Raw genomic sequence first — 27,586 nt, 5'->3', positions numbered from 1 at the left:
TCTCATTTTTTTCATTGCCTTCTCCAATATATTTTCTCTTGTCGCATATCTCAGGAATTTTACTAGAATGGATCTTGGTTTTTGTTGTGGCTGTGGTTTAGGGGCTAATGTTCTGTGTGTGCCCTTTCTATTTCCATTCCTTCCTGTATTTCTGGCATTCCTAGGACCCTGGGGATCCATTCTTTTATAAATTCTTTCATATCTTAGCCTTCTTCATCTTCCTTAAGGCCCACTATCTTTATATTGTTTCTCCTATTATAGTTTTTCATTATATCCATCTTCTGAGCTAACAACTCCTGTGTTTCTTTAACTTTTTTATCAGTTTCTTCCAATTTTCTTTTTAATTGTCCACTTCCATTTCTATGGCTGTTTCTCATTCTTCCACCTTGTCTACTCTTTTCCCTATTTCTGTCATGACCAGCTCTAATCTATTCACTTTTTCTTCTGTACCTTTTATTCTTCTTTTTATTTCACTAAACTCTTGCGTCAGCCATTATTTTAATGCTTCCATATATTCTTGATTTTTTTTTTATCCATGTACTGTCCATTCCCTTCATCTTCCATTTCTCTGTGCAGAGCTTGATGCTCTCCCTCCTCTTCCCCTGTGTCCGCTCCAAGGCCTGTGTCCTCTACCTCTCTTCCTTGTATCTGTGTCTCTTCTGACTTTCTTGTTGGGCTGTTTGTCTCAGTTTGCTGGGGTTTTTTTATGGTCTCTTGATGTTGGTCCTCTTCTTCTGGGCTGGTCATCTGCTGTGTCTCTGATTTCCTTTTTTCATTCTCCTCCCTCCTGTTCCCGTTATTTTCTGTATCTTCCCTCTGGGAGCCCTGCTGTCAGGTCTTTCTCAGCTGGTCCCCCCTCCCATTGGTGTTGTCTTTGTCATGCGCGGTTGCGCACCTCTGTTTGGCTCCGCGAGCCATCTTTGTAGTCCTGCATTCAGTGGGTCGTGACCCTGCGGGGTTTCCACTGACCACAGGGAGTGGGCTCCTCTTTCCACGGCAGGTCCCTGCTTCTTCGTACAGGTAAGGCCTTCACTTTTCTCTTCCGGCATCTTTCCTTCTTCTTTTCCTCCTGTTGTTTTTAGCTTTTCTTTCTTTGGTGCCATTTCCTCCACACCTTTATTTTTTATTTGTTGTGGTTTGTGTGTCTGGGGCTTGGCTTTTTCTTTACTTTTCTCCTTCTTTTCTGGAGAGGGCTGGTATTCTCCTACTGGCCACTACTCCAACACGTAATTTACTGGAGTTCTTTGAGGCTATAATGAGCACAGTGTAAAAGGTGGATGTTGTACAGTTGGATTTCCAGAATGCATTCAATAAGATGACTCATAAATAATAAGTATAAAAGGATGCATGGAACTAAGGTCATGTATCAGCATCGACAGAGGATTGGTTAACCAATAGAAGGCAGAGAGTGGAGATAAATGGCTGTCTTTCTGCAGAGTAGCGCAGGGGTCAGTAACTGGACTCATAAATGTTCATGGTATACATTAACAATTTGTAAGAGTGGACCGAGTGTAGTTATCAAAGTTTGATGATGACCCTAAATTGAATGGGAAAACAAATTGTGCTGAGGATATGGAAAGCCTGCACAGAGATTTAGAGTGAGTGAGTTGGGAGGGTCTGGCAGATGGAGGACAATGTTGGTTATGTGAAATTGTCCACATTGAAAAAAAAAATCAGATTATTAATTAAACTGTAAAAGATTGCAACATGCTGTTGTGCAAAGGAACTTGGGAGTGCTTGTTCATCAATAACACAAGATTGGTTGGGCAGTGTAATACATTATCAAGAAGGCAAATAAAATTTTGGCCTTCATTGCTGGAGGAATTGAATTGAAGAGCAGGAAAGTTCTGCTGCAACTGTACAGGATGCCAGTGAGCTCAACCTGGAGTATTTCATGCCGTTCTCATCTCTGGTTTTGGAGGAGGTGCAGAGGAGTTTCACCAGGTTGATTCAAGAGATGAGGGGGGTTAGCCTATGAGGAGAGATTGAGTTCCCTGGGACAATACTCGCTGGAATTCAGAAGAAAGAGAGGGATCTTAGGAAAATATTAGGAAAAATATTAGGAAAAGAATAGACAAGAGAGAGGTAGGAAAGTTGAATCCATTTATAGATGAGACAAGAATCAGGGGACAGACCCTCAAGCTTTGGGGGAGTAGATGAACAGAAACTGCTTTCCCAGAGAGAAGTGAATCAGTGGACTGCTCTGTAGAGGTTGGCCTATTAAATACATTTCAGGCACATTAAGTTGGATTTTTTTGCATTGTCGGGGAAATTAAGGATTATAGGAGCTGTCTACAGAAAGATCACCCATTAAATGATGGAGTAGGCTCCATATGTCTGATAGCCTTATCCTGTTATTATTTCTTATGTTTTATAGATAATTGGTACTCATCTATATTAACCTCATCTTCCAACACTTAGACCTTGATACTCTGAATGAAGATGAAATTGGTTGTCCTTTCCCAGAAGAGTTGTTCACTATTTTGGGGTATTCTTGTAACTGTTGGGGAAAGTTTTCATTTGGTCTCTTACAAGCCAAACAGGTAGTTGATTTTGGCCAGAGTCTTGATCTTCAGCCATTCCCAAATTCAACTGGAAGGTGAGATTAGCCCCTTCCTGGTATTCTTATAGTTGTCCCAACATTCATGTTTGTCTCTGATAACTCCTTCCACTAAGAAGCAGAAAATGACATTGAGATGCTTTAGAAATAGTTCTGAAGCTTACTGGATTCATTCTTGAAATGTCACCTTATGAAGGAGTATTGGACAGTGCACTCTTTTATCTGCTAAAAATTTAGAAGAGTGATAGATTACTTGATTGAAACAAATACATCCTTCAAGGAGTTTGACAGGGTGATGTAAAAAGGATGTTACCTTTTGTGGGAGTATCTAAAAATTGGTAACTATTTTTTAAATAAAATAAAGGTCACCCTCTACACACTTGATTTTTCTCTTAGAGGGTTATGAATCTTTGGAATGCGCATTGCAGTGGAAGAGGGCTCTTTGCATCAAAAAATTGATCCCTTCATGTGGTGAAGCTACGTGAGAGTGCTGGTACTACATTAGAGCTGCAAGACTGTTGCCATTCACAAGTAATTGTATGAAGGCATATTATAATCACTGGGGAGTCTTCTGCAGTCCCACAGAGAAACTCCATTGCACAGTAATGCAACAAAAAAAAATAGATTATAGGCAGTCCAAGTCAGAAATTTCCTCAAATTCAGAACAGAATCAATGGGCAGGTCAGAATTTTATACTAGAAGTAAGCCAGATAGGTTCAAACATGGCACTTTAGCAAAGGACAGAAGATGGGTCCCCTTCCAGACAGCAGATTGCAACTTCTCCATTTACTCTCAATAACCCACTGAGGAAGATTTTCAAGCACGTTATCCAGCTCCTGTCAGGTGGGCATGCCTCAGCACGTTAGAGTTGCAGTGGAGTCTTGTTGTAAATTGCTGCTTGTTTCTATAAGGCCTAGTTTGCCAGCTGGCTCCTGCAACATGCCAACAAAAGCAAAGTAAGGAACATTTTGTTATGACAAAGCATCCCTTTGAAAATGCTTCCTTGACAAAATGAGATACACAGTAATGGTGTGATTGAGTGTATAGCCACAACATTTTTTTCCATATGGTATCTTAAAAAGTAACATTATGTGTAAAGATCAAAGTTGTTCAGACACCCTATTTGCTTCCAATGTAACAGAGTTAATATAAATCAATTCCGCAGAGAGGAACAAACTGTTCACAAGATTCTCAATGGTTTGGATAGCCTCTTTACACTGACATATAATGCTAGGCTTCAATATTCATCTATGTTGCAATTGGTCAGTTGCAATACCCAAAAACTCCCATGCAGGAGTGGATAAGAATCTCTCTTAAGTTCTGGCCTGTGATGTTGAAAAATGCAAGTTTTTTGAGGAAATATAGACACATCAAGCGGAAGGTGGGATATGTTAAAGAAAAATTTGAGGCTATACACTTTAGTTGGAAGGAATGTCAATCAGTTTTCTTTCATTTCTTTTTGGGATTTGGGTGCTCCAACAAAAGCCAGTGTTTATTGGCTTTCCCCGATTTCCTTTGGGAAGATGGTGGTAAACTGCCTGTTAAATTGCTGTGATCCTTCTTTTGATGGTATTCCTACAATATTAATGGGTTAAAAAGTACAAGTATTCAGAATGAAGCATGGATGATACATTTGCAAGGCAGTATGGTGTACCAATCGGAGGCAACTCTACATAAGATGGTGTTCCCAAGTACCTAGTGCTCTTGTCTTCCTTTGTCCTAGAGTCAGGAGTCATGGAACTATACCACCCAGAAACATAACCCTCAGTCCAACTGACCAAATGTTTGTCAATTTGCTTGTGTTTGGCATACATCCCTTTAACCCTCTCCTATCCATGGACCTGTCTATTGATTTTCCCCAAGCAGCTCGTTCCATACACCCACCATCCTCTTTGTGAAAAATCTGTCTGTGAACTTCATTTTAAATTTTTACCCCACAATTTAAACTTATTCCTTCAAGTTTTGGACTCTCCTGTCTGGGGAAAAAGACAATGGCTTTTACATATTCTTAAAAAAAGGGTTTGTTTTGCTGTTTGGAGTTTCCTTTTATCATCTTGTTGCAGGCCGAACGACCGCGCGGTTAGATAGGCCAAATCACTGCCCCAGTCAGTTGTGACAAGATGGCATGGTCCCCCCTTCCCTTCTCAGGAGAAACCCGTATTTGGCGACACGCGTGGCCTGGGAGATGTCACCACTTCTTAGTTGAACCTCTCATGATTGTATAATCTTTGGTAAGGTACCCCCTCAGCCTCCTATGCTCCAGGGAAAAAAGTTCTTGCCTATCCAGCCTCTCTTTGCAATTCAAGCCCTAGTAACATGCATGTGCTTTGTTTTTCTTCCCAATTTAATGACATTCTTCTCACAGCAAAGCAACCAGAACTTCACACAGTTTTCCAGATGTAGTCTAAAACATGGAAGTCTGCAGACACTGTGATTGTATTTAAACACAGAAATGCTGGAGGAATGTACATAGGAGGTAGAGATACATTACTGGCGTGTTGGGCCTGAGCCCTACCTCCAGATGTGGTCTGACCAACATCTTGTAGAGTCCTAAGGAAATTTTCACTTGTGAATCTGCAGGATGCATTTACTGCATCCGGTACTCCTGCTGTGGTTTCCTCTACATTGGAGAAACTGGACGCAAACTGGGAGATCACTTTGCTGAGCACCTCAGCTCTGCCTGCTGCAATAGCGTAGATCTCCCAGTGGCCACCAATTTCAATTTCCTTGCTGACATGTCTGTCCATGGTCTCAGCAGATAGTGTCAAGGTGTTCAACAAAGTGATCTGCCAGTCTGTGTCCAGTCTCTCCAATGTAGAGGTGCCACAATGGAAGCATTGAATGCAGTAGATGCAACAATGCTTCACTTGGAAGGATTGTTTGGGGCCCCAAATAGTGGTGAGGGAGGATCCAGTGGAGCATCTTCTGCAGTCACAGGGGGTACATCCTAGGCGACATTTACTGGGGAGAGAGGAATGGATAAGGGAGCGGCCCCTGTCGAACCCAGAGAGGGGAGGAGAGAGGAATATGTGTCTAGTGGTGGAGTTATGTAGTTGCTGTCAGAAACGAGGGAAGAGGATGTATTAGATGCAGAGACTGGTGGAGTGGTAGGTGAGGACAAGAAGAATCCTGTCCCTGTCATTCATGGAGGTGGAGGGGGCCAGGGCAGATGAGCAGGAAATTGAGGATATGTGGGTGAGTTCTGAGTTGATGATGGTAGAGGGAAAGCCACATTGTTTGAAGAAGAAGATCTCTGATGATCTAGCATGGAAATCCTCATCCTGGGTGCAGATGTGACGGAGACGGAGGAATAGTATCAGAATCAAAATTTATTGTCATTAAATTGGGTGTTTTGCAGAAGCATCATTAGTCCAAACATTCATATTATAACATTACTATCAATAAAATAAAATAGTAGTGAACAAAAAGTAAGGCAGTGTTTTTGTTCATTAGGTATGAAGCTGCCCTTGTGTCATTCAGTGCTCATCTTTAGGCTCCTGTACCTTTTTCCCGATGGTAGCAGAGTGAAAAAGGTGTGGTTTGGGTGGTGGGCGTCTTTGAGGATAGAGGCTACTTTTTTAAGACATCGCCTCATGTAGATTTCCTCGAAGGAGTGAAGTCTGGTGCCTGTGATGTCGCAGGCCGAGTTAACAACTTTGTGGAGTTTATTCTTGTCCTGAGAGTTGGTGCCTCCATACCAGGCAGTGATGCAACTAGCCAGAATACTCTCCTCAGTACACCAGTAGAAGTCTCTGAGAATTTTAAGTGAATCATCTCCTTGGTTTTGCTAATGTTGAGCGCAAGGTTGTTGTTGTTACACCATTCAATGAGCTGGTCTATCTCCCTCCTGTACGCTTCCTTATTGCCATTTGTGATTCTGCCGCCAACTGTGGTGTCATCGGCAAATTTGTAGATAGCATTAGAATTTTGCCTGGCTATACATTTATGGGTGTATAATGAGTAGAGGAATGAGCTAAGTATGCATTCTTGGGGTGTTGATAATCAGTGAGGAGGAGACGTTGTTTTCAATTTGTACTGACTGAGGTCTTCCATTGAGAAAGTCAAGGATCCAGTTGCAGAGGGGGGTACAGAGACCTAGAGTTTGTAGCTTTTGACCAGCACTGAGGGAATAATAATATTGATGGCCATCCTGTAGTCGATAAAGAGCAGCCATATGTATGAACTGCTGTTTTCGATGTGATCCAGAGCTGAGTGGAGATCCTGCGATATTGCATCTGCTGTGGAGCGATTATGACAATAGGCGAATTGCAATGGGTCCAGATCTCTGCTTAGGTCCATGTTAATTCTGGTCACGACCAGCCTCTCAAAGAATTCCATCAGAGTAGAAGGTAGTGGTACTGGGCGATAGTCCTTAAGGTAGCTCACACTACTCTTTTTGGGCACCAGGGTGATTGATGCCCTTTTAAAGCAGGTGGAAACTTTTGACTGCAGCAATGAGAGTTGGAAAATGTCTGTGAATGCCCCGGCTAGTTGATTGGTGCAAATTTTCAGTACCCTGCCAGGTACACCAGGGCCTGATGCCTTGAGAGAATGATATGGAAGAATGAAGGAGAGAATGAAATAGAAGAATTTGTTTGGTGCATCTAGGAGGGTGGCTCGAAGCAGCAAAGTGTAGGCTTAACATGGGCCGAGTTTTTAACCACCTGTTTCTGTCTGTGGCAACTGGGATCTCTGTTTTAGAGGCCAAGTAGTAAACCTCAATTAACAAGATGACATTCTCAAATGAATTCAATCCAAGCCACCTATTCTCAATCTGCTTGCAACAACACTCCATCTTGTTGGTCCCCAAGTCAGATCTTTCCAGGTTAAAGTTCTCTTAAACTCGAACTTGTGCACACAGGCCCTGTCCCTGGTGTCTAATTTCATAATGAGTTTCCAGGAGTCAAGTATATGTCATTATGTTTGCTGTTCTTAATCATTATCCCCGTTACAATAGCCATATATCATGTAAAATGTGAGAGATGTTTCAGATTAAAATAAAAATGATGAAATTTAAATAAAGCATGTGGTGAATCTATCTATTTATGAAGTGAGACTCCCTTCTGTAGTGAGATGCATATTTATATTCAGGTATACCCCACTTTAGCGAGGGTAGAGCTTTCCTGCGAAACCATTTGTAAACTGAAAACTCGGAAAGGAAAGACCCATTGACTACTATTGAAGCCAAATTTTGTAAAAGTGAAAACATGTTATAAACCCATTATAATTTCTTCGTTAAAGCGAACACAAATTTCTTCGTAGAGGAGTATTCATAAAGGAGGATTTACCTGCATTTGAATTGATTCTCGAGAGAGGCCCTGTTTTACTTTCCACTGCCTTTCCTATTCTCTGCTGATCTGTCACTACTTTGGTGATAACAGGTGGAGAGAAACGGGAAATGCCTGCAATTAGTTTTGAATGCCGAGAGTAATCTCATCGCAGAAGAAGAAGGAGAGGGGAAGATGTGACCGGACCATGTTGTAGGTGACGGAAGTTGGGTGGTAGGTGAGCCTAGAGGTGTTGTCCTAGAGGAAACAGCACAGTGAATCAAGAATCCATGACTATAGGTGGCCTCCATATTTTGGACTAGTGTATTTTTTTAAAGTAACAAAATATTACATGAGACCTCATGTCATGTTTAAACATGGCAACAAAAATAAGATAATTTGATATATGGGGAATATACATTTAGGATAGGACTCTTCCATTTAACTGATAGAAAATGGCAGAACAATGAAACAAGATGCAGTCGTAAGAGCTAAACAAGAAATTTGCAGATGCTCAGGCAGAGGAGGCCAAACTTGCTTAAGGTAAGAGCCACACACAATACAGATTTTGAGAGCTGCAAGGCATGAAAAAATATTACATACACGTTTTTACTCTGAGATACACATTTTTATACAAAACAATTATTTAAATATTAAGAAATGTATGTACGTAATAATGTTTATTCATGTTGCTAATTTGCTAATTTGTATTGGTTTCAATAATCAAAATGTACATTAGTGAAATCATTGAATTTTGTGGACCAATCTTTAGGGTAAAATTTAGGCAGTCATTTATTACACACATACATATTTTGGCCATGGTTAAGTACCTGAGTTGTTTGAGGTATCAGGAGCTCGGATGGGATACTGGTAGAAACCGGGTGGTAAGACATATTAAAGACATCAGGAGCTCTGATGGGTGGGCTGGCGGCCGGGGCCGGGGAGTGAGTCCACTGTCAGGATGTCACGAGCTTCAGTGACCAGGAGGCTGGAACGTCAGGAGATCAGATGGGAGGGAGGTCAGGACGTCGGAATATCCAGAGGGTGGGCAGCTGGGGCTTTGGGAGCTCTGGAGGGAGGGTGGGTGAGGCATTGGGAGCTTGAATAGGTGCACGACCAAGGCACTGGGAGCTCGGATGGGAACACAGCTGGGGTGAGAATCTGTAGCCGGGCCATGGGGAACCTTGGATAGGAAGATGGCTGGGGCATCGAGAGGGGAGTTTGGACAGGAGGGAGGCCAGGGCATCAGAATCTCCAGAGGGTGGGTGGCTGGGGCATTGGGAGCTTGGATGAGAGGGCAGATGGTGAGTTTGGAGCTCAGCTGAGTGGTGACCCTGGCGAGAATCTTCAGTCAGGGCATTGGGAGTTCAGATGGGAGGATGGTCAGGGCAACAGGAGCTTTGATTTGGAGGTGGCTGGGGCATTTGGAGCTTGGATGGGAAGGCAGCTGGGGCATCGGGAACTCAGATGGGAGGGCGGAGGGGCTGTGGAAGGTTGAATAGGCAGACAGCCTGGATCACACTTACACTCCATTCATCCCACTGCCCACAACACACACACAGCATGATCACAATACCCACCCAACAACACTACACTACCAAAATACTTCCGCAAGCTACTCCACTTTCGTATTAAAGAGCTGCACGTGGTTCGTGAACTGTGGTTTGGCCACCCCTGTGCTAGGATTTAGTGCAGTATACAAAGGTGCTGGAGAAATTCAGCAAGTTACCCAGCATCCATAGAAAGCAAAAAGCAGTCAGCATTTTAGGCCTGAGCTCTTCTTCATGAATGACCAAAATCAGGCAGATACCTAAATTAGAAGGTGGGGGGGGACAGGAAGGGGCACAAGCTGCTAGCAGATGATGGATGGATGCAGGTGGGAGGCAGAAGAAGAGTTAGGAAGTGATAGGGTGACAGGGGAGAGGGTGAGAAAGATATCTCTCTGGTAGGAGAAAGGAAGGGTAAGCGCTGGGAAGCTGCTGAATTAAGGGAGACTGAAGGATGAGGAAAAGATGGAGACGGGGGATGGGGTTAATGGAAATTGGAGAACGATATGTTTTCACAGAGTTGATGCAGTACTCAGAAGCAAACCACAAAATTCTGTAGACACTGTGGTTGAAGTAAAAACATAAAATGCTGGAGAAGCTCAGCATGTCAAATAATGTCCTTAGAGTAGCAGAGGCAAAGATACTGTCTGTTTGGAGACTGCTGAGATGAAATGTAAGGTGTAGTATCTCCACTTTACGAGCAGCCTCACCTTGGCAGTGAACAAGGCTGGGGAAATCACATTAGTGTGGCAATGAGGCATGGAAATGAAGTGGTTTGCCACTGGGAGCTCCTTGTAGACAGAGCAAATGTGCAATTTCCCAGGGGGCGTGGCGTGATGGGGTAGGTGGGAGATGAGGGAAGATACCTCTCCTGGGAGAAATATTCAAAACACAACTTCTAAAAAGTTTTTTTTGAACAAAACAACAATACAAAGATTTTTTGGAATCATTATTAACATTAATTAAAGCAGCTATGAGGAAACCAAAGCCAACAGACTGGGGAAAAAAAAATGGTCCCAAAACAAACAGTAAGTAGTGAAGAACTTGGGCCTACCTTAAAAACGGAGCCTGCAGAGTCGTTTCCTCTTCCACCGAGATCGACGAGTCAGCCACCGCCTAGTGTCCAGGTAACTCCAGCATCATTTTCCTGGAGCTCCAAGGAAGATGGCACTGGAGCTCGGAGACGTCTTCCTCCTGAGTCACAGGAGCAGTCGTGCATGAGCTGAACTCCACACACGTGCACTGCGCACGGTTCAATTCTCCCTGCAGTGGGGAGGGGGGAGGAAAGAAACGTTATAGTGGAAACTGCATCAGGACCACCAGATGCAGTAAATGAACCCTAAAATTTCACAGTTGAACTCCTATGAATCACATTAATCTTGTAAGAAGCGTGAGAAATGTAAAATGCTGAAACAGATTCGTGCTAGTTAGTTGGTTATCTCAGATTTCCACTGTCTCTTGGTACAACCAGCCTAAAAATCTGCAAGAGTATCAAAAGCACACCTGGTCACAATCCACTGACACTGCCATGGGCAGACTCCATATTGGCTTATATGCCAGTTCTCAGGTTTAGAATGACAAATGAGGACAGAGCTCTGATCAGAATATTCCTGGTGTCAGGGATCAGGTAGAAGTTGGGAAGTAATATTGCAGTTGTACAAGACACTTGTGGGACACCATTTGAAGTATAGTAAATGTGTTCAGTTTGGTCAAGATGGAGAAATTGTCAGGATTCACAGGCCTGAGCTATAGGGAGAGGTTAACCAAGTTAGTGCTTTATTCCTTTAAAATAGGAGGATGAGGGATGATCTCATAGAGGTGAACAAAATCATAAGATTAGATGAACACATAGATTCTTCTGCAAAATGAAGGGGAATCGAGAACAAGATAATATAGGTTCAAGGTAAGGAGGGAGAAATTTCATTGAAATCTGAAGGTAACTTTGTTTACTCATGGAGGGTGATGAGTGTATGGAATGGACTGCAGGAGGATGTCGCTAAGGCAGATACTATTGCAATGTAGATAGATACAGTGACTGGATAGGCTTAAATGGCTCAAATGCAGGCAGGTGGGAATAGTGTTGGTAGGATATTTTGGTCAGGATGGGAAAGTTGGGTTGAAGGGCCTGTTTCCATGCAGTATGACTCTATGGCCTGAAGTTAGGAGGGGATAAAAGAGAATTCTCAGGATGGAATTGATTACCTTACCTCTGTCTTGGTTGGTATTGAAGGACGGTATCTGGGCTCAATCAGGGCCACATGGAGGACCACTGAATAAATTTCACAGCCCAAAGAAAATTCTCCACCTATAAAAGAGAATGAACAGGCTTCAGAAATTTACAATTGATGCCAGACCACTTGTAGTTGTATGATGGCCATCTCCCATTTTCTGTTTCCTCCTGATGTGAGTGGTGACCAAATTTCAGATTGATTGCTTGATAAAAAGGAATGAAGGCATTGAAACAAATGATTAGCTCTGGATTAAAGACCATGTTTTCTGAAAATTATTTAGTTCAGGTTGTCATCTAAGATGCATCAACTACATTTCTTGATCTTAAAATAAATCCTTACATAGCTACCTAAAGGAATTTTCAAACCTATAACTTAATATCCCAGTTAGTTCTCCTAATGCAAGCCCATTCATTTTTCCTGCAAAATCTTATTGAGATGGATACAGCAAAGGCAGGTTGTGTTTGATGAATGGAATTCTTTGAGGCTATAATGAGCACAGTTAATAGAGAATTTTCAGAAGGCGCTTGGTAAGATGCCATATAAAAGACGTATAAAAGATAAAGATTCCAAGAGGTGGGGGTGTATTAGCATGGATGGAGGATTGGTTAACCATCAGAAAGCAGAGAGTTCGGATACAGGGGTGTTTTTCTGGTTGGCATTGAGATTAGAATTAGGGGACACCACTAGATTCTGGGGAGTAGATTTAGAATGGAACTGTTTTTCCAAGACTGTAGGGAATCTGTGGAAATCTCTGCTCAATGAAGTAGTGAAAAGGTTAGGTAGAATTGTGCATAGTAGGGGAACAAAAGGATATGTGGCTGGTAGGTGGAGCTAAATCTATGACCTGATCAGCCATGGTCTTATTAAATGGTGGAGCAGGCTCAACGAGCCAGATGGCCTTCTCCCGCTCCTATTTTTTACCTTGTTTCAGGAAACTCTCAAAATAGATGTATTACCATTGCTAATTTGATATAAATAATGATTTAAAATACAAAGAATAATGGCATTGAGGTTACTGTTTTAAGCATGCAACGTTGATTCCAGTTCTTCCTTCAGTGCAGATGCCATTGAGATATTTTGTGAAAAAAGCAACTACTGTGATTAGCTATCATAGTTTTCCTAGTGGGAAAAGCAATGCATTGCTTGAATACTTCAAAGAAATCCCAAGTAAAGTATCAATCAAAATACAAATCCTAGTTGTATTTATTTCTTGTATGTTGGTTGATCGGAGGATTAACTGCACTATAATCTCACCTGGAGCTATTGTTCAAGCTGGTATCTCATCAAATTGCAACATTAATCCAGTTGTAAACAAGCCCTTGCAGGGTAAATGCTGGTGTTTGCTTATTTGACTTTGCAAGTGCCATTCAACTGTGGGCAAAGGCATGATATGCATAATTAAAATTAACAATAGGTTTTACCTCATGTATTGTAAAATAAATAATTCTTTAAACATAAATTCATTTGATCATTTGCATTAAATTATGAAACAGCTGACTAATTTGCAATGATTTCTATTGTCCCCCTGATGAGTTGGAAGAAGCACACATTTGATTATAATCAACCTGATAGTTTTCTTCATGCATTTTCAGTCCTGGATCTAATTGCTAATTGGATGTAAAATTTTCAAGCTTCAGTGATGATTACAAAGTGACAGTGAAATTGATCCCTATGGCCATGCTCCATTACTCCAGTGTCGCCCTCACGTAAAATGTGATTTGTGGCATTTTATTCAGTGAATTAGGGAAATTGAATTCCTGAATTTCAAGCACTTTAAAAATTATTGTCTGATTATGTGAGAACATTCACATGATGCAGTGAAAATAAATGTATCAACACATTACACTGGCTGCTGAACAAGCATTACATTTTGTAAATATTTCACAAAGCAGCTGCAAACACATTTTTTAAAAATCGTTACTTTTTATTCTTAACTTTGCAACTTGATCAAGTCAGGTATGCAACTGGTTACAAGGAGTGAATTGTACTCATGAGCCTCACAGAGAGAAGTAAGGAGTGGGATGGTGGAGTTTTCCAAGCCACTCAGTTTGCAAGGAAGAAAACGGTCAATATTTTACTAAGGTTTTTTTTAGATCTGGTTTGAAGTTCCAGCAACATTCCAAATATGCATTAATAATATATATTTTGCAGTCATCTCATGTAATACTTGTTTGTGTGTTTGAGTTTAAATAAAAGACAATTTTGAGGATGGAGAGAAAAGTTCAGAGGAAAAAATAATATCAAGTTTATTATCATCCAATTGTACAAGTACAACCGTAAGGAGCCATTGTTAAGATAATATACAGCATCAGTAAAGCAAATCCGACCATGTATGGTCTCGCCATATGCATAAAACTTTGTTTAATTAGCTGTCACAGTACCTGTCATATTCCTTTTGTAAATGAAAGGACACAATAAAGCACTTGTGAGATATGATATACCTCTAACTTACTTGTTTTCTGTTGTGTGGAACAATACATTAATACACATGCACCACTCATCAGTGTGATACGGCCATTACAGTATTCATGTTCCTAGCAATAAAATAGTCACGGGTATCTTTAACATCCCTTCTCAAAAAAAAATTGTTAGTGCTTCTTTACCTCTTTATTTAAATTGTGAATTAAACATTCTAGTTATAAAAACATTTTAACTTAAAATGTCCTAATTTCTCACATTTTCAGTGAACTCGCACTGGTGACAGAATGTGGCTTTGCCACTTTGTACATTTTGTTGCAACTGTTGAAATCTGTGGTGCTGCTATGTGTGTAGGTGGTGGTGGTGGTTTCCATGCTTCACCTGCTCCTTGCTGTGCTGCTGTTGTGATGCCAGTGGTTGAGGTTTCATCGCACGTTGCCATACTAGTTGATGATGTTGCTGGTGTTTCCATTGTTGTCGCTCGTGTTGCTGTTGTTGCAGCTCTCTGCTTTACCAGATTTGGAATCGGGCAGATGTGGACACTGTTCTATCTGAGCCATTTGCCAGATTCTGTCTTGATGATGTAGGACTTTGGTGTCACAGCTTTATGGACAACCTTTTACTGGGCTTCAGGTTTTCAACACTGGCTCTTGAACATGTACATGCTGCCCTCTGAAGAGCTCTGGGAAGAATTGTGCATGTCCATTGTTGTACTGACGTATTACAGGCTGCACTTGTTGTCTCTTCTCTGGCTATCCCTGTACCAGTTTGGAGAGCAGGTGCAGCACATCGTCCTTAGTAGTTTGTTCCCTGGTCTGGTTTAGTTTGCTGCTGGTCACATTGACAAGGTGATGTACCTTGATATCCATGTCCTTCATCTCATACTTTTCATTTGGGGAAAGGCATGACAAGGCATCAGCAAGCACTATTTCCTGGGCTTGTGCTTCAAGGTGAAGACATATCATTGGAGTCGGAGGAGCTGCCTCTGCAGTCTGGCTGGTCCCTTGTTTAGGTTATTTTCTGGATCTGTTCCAGCAGGCAATGATCACTCTCCACCAAAAACGATCTCCTGTAGAGGAATTTGTGGAATTTTTTGCATTTGCACATGACTACCAACAGCCCCCTCTCGATATTGGCATATCTGATCTCTGCTGTTGTCAGGGCTTTTGAGGTGAAGGCTATTGGTTTGTCTTCCTGCACCAGTGCTGCCCCAAGGCCTCTGATAGAAGTGTCTACTTGTAATGTGACAGGTCTTTCTGTCATAATAGGTCAGTTCCACTTCTCTGCAGACTATATCCTTGAGCTGGTCACAACTTCTCTGATATGATGGTGACCACTGAAACTCCACATCTTCTTTCAGCAGCTGTAGATGTGTGTGGAATGAAGGAGCTCATGTACTGGACCAAGCCAAGGAAACTTCTAGCTCCTTTTTGTCCTTTGGGTGTTCCATCTCAGCAATGGTTGTGACCTTCTCTGGCTTGTACTGACCCCATCAGGTGTGTACACCATTCCAAGAAATTGGCACTCCTTCTCCTTGTTGCATTTGTCTGCATTGAGTTTGATGCCAGCCCCTCTTGTTCTCTCCATGGCTTCATGTAGGTGAAGATCATGAGTTTTCTCATCTCTACCATAGACCTGAATGTCGTCTGCGATGCCAACAATGTCCTTGCATCCCCTGTAGGTCTCGTTGATCTTCAGTTGAAACAGGACCTGGCTCACCTTGGTAGTCGCAGGAACATGGAGTATTGAACGATGTGAGCAGTGTTGATTTGTCATTCAGCTTCACGTTCCAATATCCATTTTTAGCATCCAACTTGCTGAAGATTTTGGACCCTGCTAGTTCTGCTGTGGTGTCCTCCATTGTCAGTGTTGGGTAGTGATCCCTCTTGATGCCTTGATTTAAGTTTTTAGGGTCCAGGCATATCCTCAGGCGGCCATTCAGTTTTTCCTTTGCCACTGTGGAATTTACCCGGTCAGTCGGCTCTATTACTTTTGCTGTCACTTGCGTCTCCTCCATTTCCTTCAGTTCTTGCTCTTGCTTTTTTTAAGCTCTATTGGCACTTTTCTTGGTACATGGACAACTGGTTTACAGTCTGGGTCTACGGTGATGTGGTATTCGAAGCCTCCAAGGCACCCGACTGTTTCATCGAAGCATGTTCATGAGCCTGGCCTTGTTTGTGTCCGGGGGGACAGTGCTCAAGCAGGGGGTCGATGTTGATTCTCTTGGACATTTTCTTCTCATGGTTTATGGAAATTAACTGTGACTCGTGGCAGCTATTCAGACCTAGAATTTCTGGTCTGTCAGCGTCTGCCACCAAGAATGTGCACATGGTGTCCTTTTCTTTATGACAGCCTCTGATTTTGGTTTTTCCCAGCTGTTTGATCACGGGTTCACCAAAGGCTGTGAGTGTGACGTTTACAGCCTCTAATGTGCCTTCCTCTGGGTATCCGTTCATTGTTTTCAGGGAACATCTGGCTGTAGAGTCTAAGTGGAAGGACGTTGCTTTGCGATCCAGTGTCCAGCTTGACTTTCAGGTTGAATGTCGTAGGCCCGTTTCTGATTATTCTCTTTACTTGGATCATCGTGAGCAACTCGTTTCTCCCTCTATTTTCACTCTTTGACATTTCGTGAAGGCATGTTCTTTCCACGTCTACCATCATTGTGTCAGAGTCACCGTTGTCACTTCCATCTACGTAATGTGTTTTCTGCTTGTATCCTTTCTTCACTGACCTTGTTTTCTTCATAGCAGACGTGCACATCTTTTCCCAGTGACTGGCCTTCCCACAGGTCCTGCATTTAGAACTTTATGCGAGGCCTTTCTTGCGGTCATCGAAGGGGTACACCTGCCACATCCCCTGCAGGTCTTGGGAGTTTGTGGCTTTCTTGGAGTGTCCTTTATAGCATCAACCCTTTCATCTCTTTGTTGTGTGTTGGGACTGCATTTGCCTCCTTGTGCCCTCTAAGGACCCAGCTGTGTTTACTGCGTCTGCCAGCTTTAAGCTATCCTTTCCCATAAGAGCCATCAGGATGGGCGCTTCCCCGGATCAGTTGGTCGACTAGCATTTCTTCAGTTTCCTTGAATTTGCATTTTGTGGTAACTTTCTTTATCCTAGTGAGGAAATTATCCACTGTCTCATCGGGCTCTTGTTTTAGGCTCTAGAATCCATATCGTTTGATTTTGTGGTTAGATTTAGGTCCCAGGTGAGAGAAGAATTTTGCAGATCTATTCTCTGAATCATTCTCTTCCGTCTCAGCAAGCTCCCAGTTGGTGAATAGGTCTAGTCCTTGTTCCCCTGTCCCTCCTGTGTGGCCCCTTGAGGAAGCTTTTGAAGGCCAGGTTGCACTTCTGTTGAAATTCCTTGAAGGCTTCTATGATGCCATCAGCCTCCTAGTCCATTACCAGGTGCAATGCTCCTGCTTTGATGGTAGCCATTTCTTTTCGTGCTGGTGATCAGGTGATGATTTCTTTCTTCGAGCAATTTACTCATGTTTATAGTGATTTAAAATCACCTGTATTGCGTGGTTTTCATCATCAGACACCACTGCTACCAAGTCGTGCTCTTTTTGAAAGTGGGAGAACACAAATGTGATATACATCTAACGTACTTGGTTTAATTACGCCATGTTTTCTGCTGTGTGGAACAATGTATGAATACATTTGTGAGCATGCACCACTCATCAGTGTGATACGGCCATTACAGTATTCACGCTCTTAGCAATAAAGTAGTCACGGATATCTTTAATGTATAACACTATCTGTCTGAGGTTCAAGGATGGTTTTCATACCTATCAAAAGAAATATTGTAAATGTGAAATAAAAAATAGATTAATGCATCAGAGATGGCATTATCCAGAATGTTTGGAAAGTTAAAAAGGTAGAGATGCTGGAAATCTGAAGCATTAACATATATAACTCGTTGGAGTTACCTAACAGGTCATGCATCATTTGTGGAGGGAGGAATAGGGTCATCATTTCAGGGCAATGACCCTTCATCAGAACTGGGAAGGTAAGAAAACAAGTGTGATTTGTTGTGGAGGGTGGTCAGATGGAGAGAAAAAGGGAATCATCTTTGATAATAGAACAGCATAGAACATTACAGCATAATACAGACTCTTTAGCCCTTGATGTTGGTTCAACCTATATATTCCTAGCAAAAAACAACCAAACCATTCCAACCTCATAACCCTCTATTTTTCTTTCATCCATGTGCCTGTCTAAGAGTCTCTCAAGTGCCCCTAATATTTCAGCCTCCACCTCCATCCCTTGGAAAGCATTCCAGGCATTCACAACTCTCTGCATAATTCCTCCCCCTTCCCCCCAACCCCCCCCCCCCCCCGATGTCTTTCCTAAACTTTCCTCCCTTCACTTTGTACAGAGATAAGTGAGAGATAAATTGGGGAGAGATACAAGAATTCAGTTAGAGAGAAAATAATACAGCTCTGCAAGAATTATGTGGTGCAGAACATAGCAGTTGAAGGATACATGAAGTAAATGGGTGCTGAAAGGTTATCACAGTGAGAAAGGATTGCAGAGTTGAAATTATGTCAACTGTGATCATATTCAATAGAGGGGCAGATACCAAGTGCCAAGTGGCTTTCTCCTTCTGATTCATATGTTTGTATGTGTGTTTGTAGATTGTAGGCGTGGAGATGGATAGACTGAGTTAATGTTGCAGGTGGGTAGACCTACATGAGAATGGACACAGATAAGAAAGCCTGGTTATCAGAAACTGGTGAATTCAATTTTGAGGCTGGAACAAGACAGATGGAAGATGAAATGTTCCTAAAGCATGAGTTGGGTTTCATTGGAATGGTAAAGGTGTGTAAAGACAGCTCAGAGTGGAAGTAGAATAAAGAAGTAAGTCACAGGTAACTAAAAATAATATGGACTACATGGAGGTATTCTGCAATCAGTACAATAATTCCTTACCTTTTTGTTGAAATATTAAAGCCCTCTTCATTTCTCATCCTTCTCTTCGATGTGAACAATGACATTTTGATGACTCAGTACCAATGGAGCAACACCTCACATCTGGTACACTTCAACCTCTATTCTGATACATTTTTGCCACAGCCAGTCTCCACACTGAAGGGTGAAAAGGAAGTGAACGTCATAGCCATGGATACAAACTGCATCAATGAAAAGTTGCATTTTTGGCAGAGATGACCTTCAGAGTTTTTACACTAAATTTGCACTTGCCTTACACAACCAATTCAACCTCATAACCCTCTATTTTTCTTTCATCCATGTGCCTGTCTAAGAGTCACCTTGGTTTCTTCCCTTAGAACATAGATCAGTGCAGGAATAGGCCTATCCGCCCATCATCTCTGTTAACCATGATGCCAACATACACTGATCCTACCTGCCTGCACGTGGTCCACATCCCATTATTCCTTTCCTCTCTGCAGGCCTCTTAAACTTTGTTAACATTTCTGCTTCCACCACCTGTCCTGGCACATATTTCAGGCACCTACACTCTCAGTGCTATCAAAAACTTTGCCTCGTAAATCTCCAAACTTTACCCCTCTTGCATTAAAACTTATGCCTTTTTGTATTTGAGATTTACTCCCTTGGAAAAAAGACTCCAACTATCTGCCCTCAACCTTTGACACTCAGAGAAAATAATCAATGTTTGTCGAATTACTCTTTAGAGCTAATATGCCTGTAACCAGGCAATATCAGGGTGGCCCTCTTCTACACCTTCTCCAAATCTTCCACATCCTTCCTGTAAATAGGTGGCCAGAACTGCACACAATATTCCAAATGCCATCTAACCAAAGTTTAATACAGCTGCACATGACTTTTTGACTTTCATATTCAATGCCAGAACTAATGACAGTTAGCATAATGTACACCTTCTTTACCACTCAATCCACTTGTCCTGGTACATTCCAAGAGCAAAGAACTTATACCCCAAGATCCCTCTGAACATCAATACTCCTGAACGTCCTGCCATTTACTTCCCTCTTGCATTTGGTGTCCAAAATGCATCACCTTATTTGTCTAAATTAAACTCCATTGGCCTCTTCTCTACCCAAATTTCTAATGTATCTGTATTCTGCTGTATATTTAACAATCTTCTTCACTGTCCACAATGTCACCAATTTTCCTTTGTTCGAGTGGAAGAAGTGGTCAGCATCACTTAATCTGACTCCTTCAAGATCCAACTCAGATATGACGCCACGTTTAAGCCAAAGAGTAGGTCTACATGGTTAGGGTTGCAGTTAGTCCAACGCTGTTGCAGCACTAGTGATCGTGATCAGGGATCGAATTCCACGCTGTCTGTAAGGAGTCTGTACATTCTCTCTGTGTCTCCACTGGGATTTCTACTGGGTTATGTCTAAATTTTAGAAAAAATAAATATGGTAAATTATCATTTACATGCATGCAGAGGCCAAAACTGTGGAGTAGAATACCCAGGTTCCAGCATCTAAAAGTAAAGACTAGAATATAAAAGAAAGGATGTAATGCTGAGGATTTACATAATATAGGTCTACACAAGATCTTCCTGTTGCCAACTATCATTCCTACAGTAACATGCATGTCCTTGGCCTCATCCATCATCAGGGTGAGGCCAAACTTAAACATGAGGAACAACACATCATGTTCTTCCTGGACAGCCTGAATATTGATTTTCCACATTTTAGCTCACCTCTACCCCATTTGATTCCACTTTTTCCATCTGTTCTTTACCTCCCCTAGCCTTTTCCCTCTTTACATAAAGAGGGAAACCATAAAGTGGTTTGACTCAAAATGTTGACTGGCCATTTCGACCCACGGATGCTGTTTGACCTGTCGAGTGCCTCCAACAATCCTTTGTTTGCTCACAGTACTACCCCTTGCAGCTTTTATGATTCACAGGGGTTTGAAATTCTGGTTTAAGCCTATGGTTTTGGTCTGAATTACTAGTAATATTAATTTGAACTCACCTGGAAGTATTGAAACTGCCAATGTCAGATGTTACACTCAAACCCTGTTTGGGTGTACATTTTGTGGAGCAGTATATAGTGATTGTTTTAGGTCTCAATGACCAAAGGAAGTCCTGGTTCAGGAGGTTTAGAGACAGAGAGAGATAGCATAAGGAAAAACAAACCCACCATTCCCTAATAAAAACCTTGTCCTTTGCTTCTACAGCAGCTGGAATACTCAGCAGAAAATAGGGGTCCATCCAAAGGCCAAACAGAAAGTCAGATCCAGAGGGAAAAAAATATGCATAAAGAGTATCAGAAACAATTAAGTTGTACCAGGGCAGGATGTGAATTGGAGGTGGAATTCTGTGGTCTTATGGACAATGATGTTGGATAGTTGGAAGCTGATTTAGGGTCAATGAGTATCAGCAAGTTTATGAAACATTCAGAATCAACTTCAGAGCTGTTGCCAAGGCAAAGAATGGATTTGGCAAAGAGGGAACAAATGTTGTGGCTGGAACCAAAGACAATGGCTTTATTATTTCCAACATTTATCTGGATCAAATTCTGCTCATCCAGCAGTGGATGTCAGACCAGTTTTCAGATGATTTAGAAAGAGTGGCTAAGCAGAGAGGTGTCAACTGACTTTGTGATTTGAGATGAAATCTGATCAGGTAGGTAAAAAGATGGAGGAAATTTGAGAGAGACGATGGAGTGCAAGAAAGAAAAAAGGGCCCTTTGTGATTTTTCTTGGCCAGAGCTCTAGAGAAAGAAAATATAACCAGGCATTTTCCAACAGACAATGAAGAACCTCTTTAAGAGGAAAAGCGGGCAGTGTACATGGAGGGAGAGATTGAGAATAGGGGCAGCAGGGAAAACACTAGTGAATGCAGTGATTTTCCTAGATTTTTGGAAGATCAGAGTGCAAACAGATTTGGTGTTTGAACAAATGATGATAAATGGAATAAACTGATACAATGGAGTTTTACATGGGTCATGAATGCATTCACAGCTTTTGAAAGTGAATAATAACCCAACTGTCTAAATTTTTAGTTGATGCCAAACTGTTTTCAAAGACCATTATGGCTAATCCATGTATAACAATTTAAAGGAGGTAAATAAGAAGTCTGCAAGATTGGAGATTCCAGATTCCTGTCAGAAAACAGGAGTAATATGACACAAACTTTGCTTGAGTCTGCCGTAAGGCAAACAGATTCACCATCAGTAAAATCTGCCGGTCCTCTTACAGTCAGAAGAGAAACAAAAGAGCCTCCCCCCAGAGTCACAGAGAGTCCATGAATTCACCTCCTGCAGCCTCCACAGCTACACAGACTCCATTCCAAACCATCCGCAACCCAAGCTCTAGATCCGAACCACCAACACGATCAGGAAGCCTTCACCGCCCTTGGCATCTTCTCTCACTTTTGTTCCGATAACCGATACCCCTTCAACCCGTCTCGAGCCATTCTCTAGCAGTCCGCAGCGTGGTATGATTCCTTTGACTGCAGCTGGCCCCTCATGGTCTGCTGCTGTGGTCATCGTCTATGGGTTGTCTCCTCTCTTCACCTTCTCAAACAGGGGATGGTCTCCCCATTTTCTGGTGCCCTGCACCAGTCCTCTGCTTCCCTGGAGTCTGCAACCCCTCAAAGGCTACTGCCGAACATAGGTGCCGCCATCTTCGGCCCAGACCCCAAGGCCACAGGATTTCAAAATAAAACACCGTCAACTCCTTTAACAGGCTATTTAAAGCCTGTAAGGAGCTGCCGGTAGTTGGACTAGGCAGTAGAACCCTGCGGTGGAGCACTATGTCTCATCTCCTTATTCTCCACCATTGCAGAAGCTCCACCTACACTGCCATTTTTTTTTTCTTTTTCTTTTTCTTTTTTCTTTATTTTTTTATATGCAGTGCATAAAAGTGCTGGAGAAGCTCAGTAGGACACGTAGCATACATAGGAAGTAAAAGTCATTCAGCGTTTCGGGCTTGAGCTCATTTGTAACAATGTCGAAAGTCAGACAGACTTCTGAATAAGAGGGTTGGGAGGAGGGGAGGAGAGGGAGTAACACAAACTAGCAGGTGATAGGTGGATACAAGTGGGAGAATTGGCTTCCACACTAGAGAAGGAGGATTAAATTCAACAAGTTATACAGAGTAGATGAAAGAAATATAAATATAAAGGATGTTAAGTGGAAAACAATTGAACTGAATCAGCAGGAAATCCAGGTTCAGTGATGAACAGTCAAGCTAATAAATAAATTATAGGGATTAATTGGGGTGCAAAATTCTTGGACAAGGAAATTTATATCAGACTTCATCAAGGCTATGCTTTGGGATTTTAATTTCCATTTTACTAAAGAAATCTGGAACAGAATTAGAGCTAAATATTCCCTTGAAATGCACCAGTAATTTATCCCTGAACTAAAAGGGTTAGCTCAAGATGCAAGACTACCTTGTCAGAAAGGGGAAAATGAGAGATTTTTAGGACATCTTTAAAATTGTTAGGAACAACGATGTGCACAGCTGAGTTTACTCAGCTGAATTGCTTGGCCGACTACTTGGAATCTTTGGCCTAACCTACTGGATTTGGCCTTTTGTTGAGCCCTCTACTTGCACCGAACTGATCCTTAGACAATGGTGAGTTCAGTCCCCATCCACAAAAGTCCCTGGCAGCCTTTGATAGAAGTTTGAAAGACAAAAGTCTGCAGGCGCTGTGACTGTAGTCAAAACACAGAGATGCTGGAGGAACTCTGGTATCTCGAAGAAGGGCTCAGGCCCGAAACGTCGGTACTCTATCTTTACCTCCTCTGGATGCTGCGACACCAACCAAGTTCCTCCAGCATTTAACAGAACATGATTGGGGCAGAGACTTCACTTCTCTCAAAGTCTGTGATGGTTTGTATCAATATTTAAATAAATTTGATAGTCAAAGATTTTTAAAAGCTATTAAAATTGATTGGTTCCTTTTAAAATAATCACTAAGTAAGCATTTAATTGAAACACTCAAACTCTGATACTTAGTTTTAATTCATCTTAATATTTTTAATTATCTTCACAGGGGAACTTGTCTATTTCTTCTTTATTTCCAGGTTTGCAAATACATTCAAATTAAAGGGAATTCCAATCTTAGGCATCACAGAGCAGGTAGCCCATCATATTGCTGGAGGATCCCAATATGCCTCAACTTTGTCACTAAATGCCAGATTTTGGATTTATTGTCAGAATGCAGACATGACTTCACATACAACCCTGAGATTATTTTTCCTGTGGGTGAGGCAGAATTACCATAGTGCAAAAAAAAAACCTGACTCAACGTACAAAGGTAAACAAATAAAGAAATGTAAATAAAATATTCAGCTCAATACAGAAAGAAAAAAGGTTAATAAAGTGCAAAATTAAGAGTCCTTAAATGTTCCTCACTGAGGTTGTTGTTGAGTTGTCTGATGGTGGAGGGGTAGCAGCTGTTCCTGAACCTGGTGGTACAGGTCCAGTGGCACCTTTACTTCCTTCCTAATGGAGGCAATGAGAACAGAATGGATCAGAATCAGAATTTAATGCAAACATTTTACATAAACCACCTTGCAAAATAAATAAAATAGTGGAAGAAGAAATCAAAATAAGGCAATGTCTGTGGTTCATTGATCATTCAGAAATCTAATGGCAGAGGGGAAGAAGCTGTCCTTGTCCCACTTAATGCTCATCTTTATACTCCTGTAATCCTTTTCCCAATGGTAGCAGAGCGGAAAGGGCATGGCCTGCCTGATCAAATATATGAAATTGATCTTTGCAAGACATGCAATTCCTCAAATCACCTATGGTGACAATGGACCATGCTACAGCTGTAGAGAATTCCAGAACTTTGCAGAAGAGTATGATTTTCAACATGTGGCTTCATCCACAGTCAAATAGTAAAGCAGAGGAAGGAGTTCACATAGTTAAACAGCTGCTCAAGAAAGCACAAGACAGTGGCACAGATCAGTATCCAGCTCTGTTAAGTGACAGAGCTTCAACACTTGAACATGGCACGTCGCTCACTGAGCTTCTGATGAGCCGTAGACTATGCACCACACTTCCCTTCTCTGCAGGCCCAAACAGAGATGTCAAACAGAAACAAAAGCAACTGCAAAGGAGACAAAAAGCAAACTATGACATCAGCAAGATGCTTAGGGCACTGGCACACACGACCCAGTGAAACTCGGAGATTCCAACACCTGGGACAACAAGGCCACTATTCTGGAGGAAGTAAATCCAAGAACAGAGGATGGTCAAATACTGAGGAGGAATCAAAGAGCCTGCTGAAAATGCAAGTGGCGCTGCAAGAACGGACAAATGCAGAAGGTCCAGCCTGTACAGCAAAAGAGGTAACACCAGTGCTAGATACTGCTAGATACAGAAACACCTGTATTGAGAAGATCCACACTTGTTATCAAAGCACCCAATAGGCTGAATATCTACAAGAAAAAGAACTGCACACTTAAAAAATTTGTGCTGTTGATGTTGTGTCTATGGTTGCGTTGAACTTTAAATTTAAATGAATACTGTATTACCATGTAACGTTGCTAGGTTGAACATCTTAAGGGGATGTGGTAATGTGGTCATCCTCTTGACCACTAGAGGGCATTGGAAGATCTCGGGGTAGATGGAAATTGGAGGTCCCATGAGGTCATGAGCTGTCAATAAAATGTACTTAATATAAAAAAAACCCATATTTCTTTATTGCAATAGAAGAAACATCGCAGAAGGTGAGAAGGGTTTAGCCTGTGATGCCTTAGGCGGTGTCCACTACCATGAGGAATCCTGTGACAAAACAGTCACAAGTCTGCTGGCTGCTGAGGCTTAGTTTATTCCATATTTATGATGGGGCTGCATAAATCCAGGATGCACTTACCTGTAAGAACATGTATGTCTGAAACCTTGGACCAGAACCAGCACAATTCAACCCATTAACTGCCACTGCATCCCAGCTTAGGCTGCACCTGATGTAGGTTGGGGTGGCAGGTTCATATATTTTTTTATGGTTCTGTTGCTGTCTGGCAAATCATAACCATTTGGAATTTGTTGACGGTAGAGAAATCAAATTCAATTGTGTCTATCAAATAACAAGGAGCATTTGTTCTGACCCAGTTTTTATCGCTCTTTAGAACAAGTAGTTTATTATATTTAACTATATTGTTTTTGACACAAAGGGGTTTACAATGGAAGAATAAAACATTCTTCTCAGTAGTTGGGTGGGATTTTTCGAATTGTAAATTGATAATGATGTCAGTGTTGGAAAATGGGACAATTTCATGTTTAAGGCACTCATTGTAAATATTAAACAATCTGATGTCAGTGAAGGAAAGATCCTAGGATCCTGTTTCCTAACCCATCAGAGCCTTTCTTCATATCCTATGTTAAAAGCTGCTCACTCACTTTCAATGGTCTGCTGTGTTCAGTCCAACAAAGGTATCACAGTGGTGGACAGCTCTTTTCAAATAATTGGACAAACTGAAAATTAATTGTTGTTTATTTTCTGGGAGAAAGAGATGGTGGTCAGCATATTAACCATCTTTTGTCTAAATAATTCTCTTCCCAGTTTCTAGCAATATGTCACGTCCAAATCCTTGATATTACAAAACTCGTTTTTTTCCAATTTTTTCTGTGCCAATTTACTGAAAAGAGATCTTGAAATGTCTCTTGCATAGATAATGTGATGAAGTCAAATGTAGGACACCACTAGATTAGTGCTGTTGGATCCAGTGGAGCGTTAAAACTCCTGTAGTTTCTTGATGTTCTCTCAACCTCCTGCTTTAACTTTCTTGGGATAACAACAGACCCTCCTGAGAAACTGTGTGAAAGGATCATTTTAATCTACAACATTCCTTCATGGATTCAGTTGCGGCTTCAATGGAGAATCCATGTGTACACTTCGATGCCAAAATACTGCAATGTAAGGGTTTCCATCTTGATGAGACTAATTAATATCGGTTTACTGCATTGCTGACTCCTCCGGTGCTGCTCTCTGCTAAATTCCATTCACATCCACCAAGCTACAGTTTTTTTCCTTTGGAGGGAAAATAACCGGGCTGCAGCAAATGCTGCATAGCTTGGATATAAGTAACATTGACAGTATTTTTTTTTTAACGGCAGAAGCTAGAACACAGAAGGCTCCATATTACCCTCAAAGGTCCCAATATCAACCCACATGAATGCCTGGAGCCACAGGACTCTGAAGATGCTGGCATCTGGAGCACAAATAAAACTGCTCCAAGAACTCAGTGAACCACACAACATCGGAGGAGCCAAAGGGATGGTCAACATTTCGGGACAAGACTCTGCATCAGTAGAGTCATTTGAACAACTTAGGAATAAGTATGGTTTATCAAATAAGACTTTTCACTGCTACCTTCAGATAAGATCTTTTTACAGGACAAATTAGGTCCAACTATGGTTCTACCAGCTTGCTGAAGGGGGAACACATGGAAGCTCATTTCGGCAATGTATTTTTTGCTTCAAACAGAAGGCCTCAAGCCAGGTCTTGACAAATCAAGGCAGAGGTGGGAGTCAGATTTAGGAATAATAATTGATGAACGACTGTGTCGGACCAGCATGACGACAGTCATCAATGAGCAGTACAGGCTGGTGGCATACAATTCTCTACACCAGCTGCACCTGGTGC

At 41.8% G+C, this 27,586-nt stretch overlaps 1 long non-coding RNA gene across 4 annotated transcripts; it reads right to left on the bottom strand.

Annotated features, from left to right (window-relative positions):
* Positions 1–3,230: 3,230 nt before the first annotated feature.
* LOC138739414 (uncharacterized) lies at positions 3,231–20,817 on the bottom strand. Of its 4 annotated transcripts, none has more exons than XR_011342223.1 (7): positions 20,678–20,817; positions 18,955–19,110; positions 12,860–12,976; positions 11,582–11,679; positions 10,429–10,637; positions 7,849–8,085; positions 3,231–3,492 (listed from the first exon to the last, which is right to left on the bottom strand). It is a non-coding gene; the product is annotated as an uncharacterized lncRNA (long non-coding RNA). The 4 variants fall into 4 exon arrangements; XR_011342226.1 differs by having other exon boundaries at positions 7,849–7,926; XR_011342225.1 differs by lacking the exon at positions 20,678–20,817 and adding an exon at positions 20,234–20,254.
* Positions 20,818–27,586: the final 6,769 nt, after the last annotated feature.

The sequence above is a fragment of the Narcine bancroftii genome, chromosome 7, assembly GCF_036971445.1.
Source record: "Narcine bancroftii isolate sNarBan1 chromosome 7, sNarBan1.hap1, whole genome shotgun sequence".
Lineage (NCBI taxonomy): Eukaryota > Metazoa > Chordata > Chondrichthyes > Torpediniformes > Narcinidae > Narcine > Narcine bancroftii.
Note: the sequence above shows the minus strand (reverse complement) of the source record. Positions and strands in the feature narration are given on the sequence as shown.